General features: G+C 36.5%; 1 pseudogene; it reads left to right on the top strand.

Annotated features, from left to right (window-relative positions):
* Positions 1-2,822: 2,822 nt before the first annotated feature.
* LOC149246950 (OBERON-like protein) lies at positions 2,823-5,364 on the top strand (annotated as a pseudogene).
* Positions 5,365-6,270: the final 906 nt, after the last annotated feature.

The raw sequence follows: 6,270 nt of genomic DNA, 5'->3' as shown, positions 1-6,270 counted from the left end.
GTAATGATGATATTAATAATAAGAAGAGGATTGGTGTCTTAGTCTTAGAGTGACCTAGTAGGTCAAATCTTGGTATTCCTCAATTGGAATCTCTATAAGAAGAATTTTGTGCAGGTTTTCCTCTCTAAGAGGGAGAGTTTTTTGGCCATGTTAGAAAGCCAACATGTTGTGTTCTTGTCTCTTTGTATTGATAGCTATTTGATGAAGTAAGAAACACACACTAATGATATCAATAAAATATTGTGCTAATAAGCTAAAGATAAAATACCTCACAAATAGTTATCATGCCAAGAAGAATCTCATTAACTCTAACTTCCCTAGATTCTTCAATGGAATGGTGGAATAGAAGATGTTGCAATAGGAGGTAAAGTCAATTCCCCTTCACCTTTGTCAAGACCTCTAAATACACCTACAATCTATAATCCTCTTTTGACTTAGCATGATTTTTTTTTTTCTTTCACTTCCTTTAGGGGCATCATCATAGAAAGAGATTATGGTTCAAATACTAAGACAACAAAATGGGGTGCAACATCTCTTTATAGGGTTTCAAGGGAGGGGTATTGGAAAATAACCTTCTTATCCCCATAGCCCTTGAGACCTTCTCAACAGATAAATGAAACCACAAATTGATAACTAGACCCAAAGATAGATATGAAAGCTCAAGGCCAAACCCAAATAGAAAGAATCACACCATTGATTAAGCATTGATATTGAGTTTTGGTAAAATCAAGGACCTCCTTTCAAAATCTTGACCTTGTTTTTAGCATTCTCAAATGGAAGGTTTAAAACTGACATTAAAAGGGGCAGATTTGCACCTTAGATTTTGCAACCTTTGTCCAAGACAAATCTATCTAATTGACTAGCTTGGATATGTCAAGTCTTGGATTTCTAAAGTACTCAATCAATGTTTTTGAGGCCAACTCCCTAGCTCCAACTAAAATTTAGGTCTATTGCAAAGGAAACTTGAAAGCTCTTACTATTAGGAGACATTTTTCCTTCCTTTTGATTGATTCACAAAAAACCTTAGTACCTCTCCTTTCTTATCTTTCTCTTCCAATTTTTAACAAAAAAGTCATTATTCTTATATCATAAATACTTTATATAAATAAACATTGCAATCAACTTCTTTATTATAGAATATGTTTACCCTTCAACCCATCCAACAACCCATATATCATAACCACTTTATATGAATAAACATTACAATCAATTTCTTTATTATATAGTATCTTTACCCTTCAACCCATCCAACAACCCATTGCACTCTAATATGGTTGTATTTGTCTCCTAAAAACACACCTTCCAATGAACCAGAGAGCATTCATTAGACCGAAAATCATTTTTATTGAATCATGGCTAAAGGCACCGAGTGGGAAGAGGCTGCTAAACCCTCCCTTAAACCTCAACTCGATTGCTTTCGCGGAGACAAAACCATAAGCGACGGGCCGAACAACTGATCAGTCCAGCACAGCGTCACATGATCACTTCTATGACCAAACATAGTAGGGGAAAAACAGGAGAGAAAAGGTATATATGGCATGAATTAGCTCTATACACGCTGCAAAAATATATCAGAAGACCCTAACGAGAGTCATTTCCTTGCATTTTTCGGCACTTCCACGGCCCTATTTCGATTACCCAACAAGTAATTTTCCTTCAGAGGATTCAAGGGGATCAAAACACAAATACCCACATGTGAAAACATCGCAGACGGACGTCATTAATGCGCTTTTGAACGAGACCAGCGTTTCTAATGCCAAGCGAATGTATGGAAACATGGTACGTAGTAATTTCATCCCAGACACTTCTACCCACACCACAATGATTAATGGGTTTGCAAATGCTGGAAGAGTTGAAGATGCCTTGAACCTCCTTCAACACATGAAACAGAAGCGTGGACTTTCACCAAATGCAACGACTTTCAATCTTTTTCTCGGTGAACCCAGCAAATTAGGCTATGTGGGCCGTATTGAAACGATACTAGATCTGATGATTGAGGGTGGTTGTGCACCCGATCATGTCACTTTTGATTTATTAGTTCGTGCATTCTGTCATGCAGGCAGAGATTAGGAAGCCTGCAATATTTTTAGTGAAATGGTGAGAGATGTTGTTAATCCAGACATTAGTACTTTCAATTTTATCATCAGGCATTTGTAAGGCTGGAAAGATTGACACGACATATAAGTTTCTGGACGAAACGAGGGGCCTAAACTCCAAAAGGGATCTAAATTGCAAGCCTGATATTGTCACTTGTAGCATTCTGATGGATGTTCCCTGCAATGGCAAGCATATGAGAGAAGCAAGAAATTTGTTGGATGTGATGTTGGAGTCTGGGTGCAAGTCGGGTAGCCTCTTATACAACACCCTAATGGAGGGTTACTGTAAAATCGATAAGACTAATGAAGCCTTGGAGGTGTATAAGAAGATGGATGCAGAAGGGTGTGCCCCTCATGTTGTAACATTTAATACTCTCATATTTGGGTTGTCCAAAGGTTGGGAAAATAGATGAAGCCAAGAAGTTTCGATGTGCAATTAGTGTAACTGCGGGGAGGGCGATCCGATTAAACATTATTGTTATTTTTATTTTGGGATGGCGCGAAAGGTACAGCTTTAAATTCTGGTGCTTTCATTTGAAATCAGCCATTACCTTCTGATTCAGCATGTTCACAATGTTTGACTATGAGCTAGGGTTTTTCTTTTTTTCTTTCATTCTCTTCCGGTTTTATGTTGGGTGGGGTCGTTGATTTCATGATACTTCTTCTGGAGCATTGTTTTAACAACAAAAACAAAAAAACCCCTCCACCCTGACAACAACCTGACAACAATCTAAGACTCCTAACCTACTAACCTCTCTTTCCTTTCCATCATCTGAAGGATCAGCAAACCTACGAGGGCCTATTTCCCATCCTGATAATGTGCATGAGTCTCCCTCAGAGAGTGAAAGCTCACGGGAAATGTGACCTACTGAGCAGACACGCGTGCAGGTGATAGCAGAGCATTCTCGTCACAAGAAGGAAATGGAGAAATGGAGAGGTAGAAAGAAACATAAGAAGAAAGTGAATGGCTAGAATAGACAATGGGACATAGAGCAGCCAATTCAGATCAGATCTTGCTTCGAGATGTAGCAGGGGAGGGCTTGATGTAATTGTCCATAGAATGCCTGAATAACTAGAGGATTATCTAGAAGATCTGGAAGCAGAGCTTTGGGTGATCCTTGAAGGCACAGGAGGTCTTCAAAACAAGGAATAATTTTCCCTTTTGTAAAAGCTTATATAAAGCAGGAGTGATCTTACACCTATGTCAATGTCCAATGAACACAGTTCAGCTAGAAGTATTTATTGCTATAAAAATAGGGATTGAAGCCTTTTTTTTCATTCAGTGTTACTCATTGATATATTTTCCCACAAACGATGTAGAAATACAACTTGTCAGAGTCAACTTCCTGCGGATGATTGTAGCTGTGAAGTTTGTCGCACCAAGAGCGGAATCTGTAGCCTTTGCATGTGCGTTATTTGTAGCAAATTTGACTACTTACGACTAATGGTACACGGCTTTTAGTAACTGAACTAGGGAAATTATTCTAATGTAGGCTGTAAAGTGAATAGGAAAATGATGGTTTCGAAGTGCATGCTACAGGTAGGAAACCTTTTGGTTGATCTTTATGCCTGTACGGTGAAGAGCGAGATTTTATGTGGAGATGCAACACCCCCGCGAGCAGTCTTGAACGATTATGAATTAAATGAAGAAGGCGTACTAATGGCTGGTCGTGAAGTCATAAGAGCAAGCAAAAGCTATTGATCCCGTCCAATGCAATTATTATATTATTTGAACTGAATACTTGTCGATGGGTGGGATGTGATATAACTTGTTCCCACTTAGACACACACAGATTGTGTAATTTGTGCCGGACAAATAGGCATAGGTACCGCTATTTTAACCATTTTTTGGGAGGGGATAAGAGTTTGTAAATCTTCCAAGTTTTCTGCTTAGTTTTATTTTTATTTCTTATTAAGTTGGTTTTGGAGAAGACAGTTAAGCTTAGTGTCTTGTAATCATTGACACGATGGATATGAAACATATCTAATTGTGACTGAAAATTCCAATTCCATGGTATTTAATATCAATCAATCTTATTTAATGAATTTACAATTTAAGAAGCAGCTGAAAAACATTGAAAATTGAAATGATGTTGAAAGATTATATATATTTGTTTTATAAAGTTTGACAAAATTTTCAGTTTCTATGTTAGAGAATTTTAAGTCTATGATATTCTAGCTATAAGGATTTAAACAAACCCAGTACTACCAAGGTGTTAATAAATTCTAATACTGTCAATATGCCTCCTTGCTGTGATATATTTAGCCGTTTAAAATAAGTGTTGATTCCTTTGAATATGTATATCACGATGTTATATGTTGACTTATTGATTGTTGTGGATATGGGAGTGTGGTACAAGGTCATCTGAAATTTTTTTTAGAGTGTAGGGCTTGTAAGAGGACATCAGAACTATTAGGTGGGTGAGCGATGTGTTTCAGCACTCATCCCTGATTGGGATAAGGAAGCCCTCATGAAGGAATTTTATTGTGTTTGGAGGATATTTCATAGAAGTGAGGACTGGCCATAAAACTTTTTTGGAAGTCTGAGGAATTGTTGGAAAGTCTGAAGACTTGAGCTGTTGACGAGGTTGCAGTTTGCAAAGTGATGCAACATTTCTTTCAAGGTTTGGTTTCTCCAACATATGGCAATTTTTTTGTTATCTAAACTCTTTTGATGCACAATATTCAATTGGTAAGTACACTATGCCATCTAAATTGTATATTTTCTTTCCTTATGCTTTGGCTTTGTCGTGCTTATAAACCCATGTAGCAAGTCTTAGGCATCTTGGCCTAGCCGAGAGAGTTATAAAAATATTGTTTGGAAATGTCAATTGAATCTCCTACTTGCTTATGTGGTTATAAGACAAGGTGGGATGAACTTGTAGTAAAACACCACCTTTTGAACTGAAATGCTAAATAGAACCTTTATTTTGTAAGAAATAGAACCTGCGATATTTATATTTTTTGAAGCTTGTTGTACTTTTACAGGGATGGGGATATTTTCTTTTGTGTGACATCCTTCCCTCCAAATATTCATGCATGCCATTTGTGGGTTTGTTATACATGCTAAGGATTTTATGCAACATGCTCTTGGATACAATGTGTGGAGGATGAAGGATGGGTGAAAGATGTGTTTCAACATTGTATCCCTCATTGGGATAGGGAAGCCCTCATGAAGGGATTTGATTGTGTTCAAAGGATATTTCATGGAAGTGACTACTAGAGGGGTAGAAAAATATTTTGGAAGTCAGAAGGTTGGAGCTTCTGATGAGGATGTAGTTTGCAAAGTGTGATGCAACACTTTTTTCAAGGTTTGGTTTCTCCAACACATTGAAAAAAAAATTGTTATATAAATTGTTTTGATGCACAATATTTAGTTGGTAATCCTACCATGCCATCTAAATTCTCTATTTTCTTTCCTTACATTTTCATTGTTTCATGCTTATAAACCCATGTAGCAAGTCTTAGGCATCTTGGCCCAACAAAAAGAGTTATAAAAATATTGTTTAGAAATGTCAATTAAATCTACTACTTGGATGTGTGGTTATAAGACAAGGTGGGTTGAACCTTATAGTAAAACACCAACTTTTGAACTGAAATGCTAAATAGAACCTTTATTTTGAAAGAAATTGCACTTCACTGCAATATTTATAGTTTTTGAAGCTTCTATACTTTTACAAGGATGGGGATATTTTCTTTTGTGAGACATCCTTCCCTCCAAATATTCATGCATGCCATTTGTGGATTTGTTATAAATACTAAGGATTCTATGTAGCATGCTCCTAGATACAATGTGTGGAGATTACAGTGTGATGATCCCTAATTACTGCTTTCCTGCCTTGAAATTCTCCCTTTTCCAATGTGAAATATTTTGCACTATTTTGAACTCTTGGGATTGCATTGATGCAAAGAAAGAAAGTTCAATTGTGATTTTTTTCCATTCCACTTTAAATGATATTTCCCATTACACTATTTTGGTTTTCCAAATAGCAGCAAAGAATATATTATGAATACACTGACAAACACAAAATTGCTCTAATACAGAATAAATTTTTGGTGCCAAAGCTTTCTAGCATAAAAATTAAATTACTAGTAATCTTGCTTCTAATGTATTTTAATTGAAAACATACCAAGTAATGAATATTAGAATTGATAAGATTGCAGATGCACACTA

This window comes from Pinus tabuliformis, chromosome 7, assembly GCF_031772625.1.
Source record: "Pinus tabuliformis cultivar Carrire ecotype Pingquan chromosome 7, CPIR1, whole genome shotgun sequence".
Lineage (NCBI taxonomy): Eukaryota > Viridiplantae > Streptophyta > Pinopsida > Pinales > Pinaceae > Pinus > Pinus tabuliformis.
This window is presented reverse-complemented; position numbering and strand designations above follow the sequence as displayed.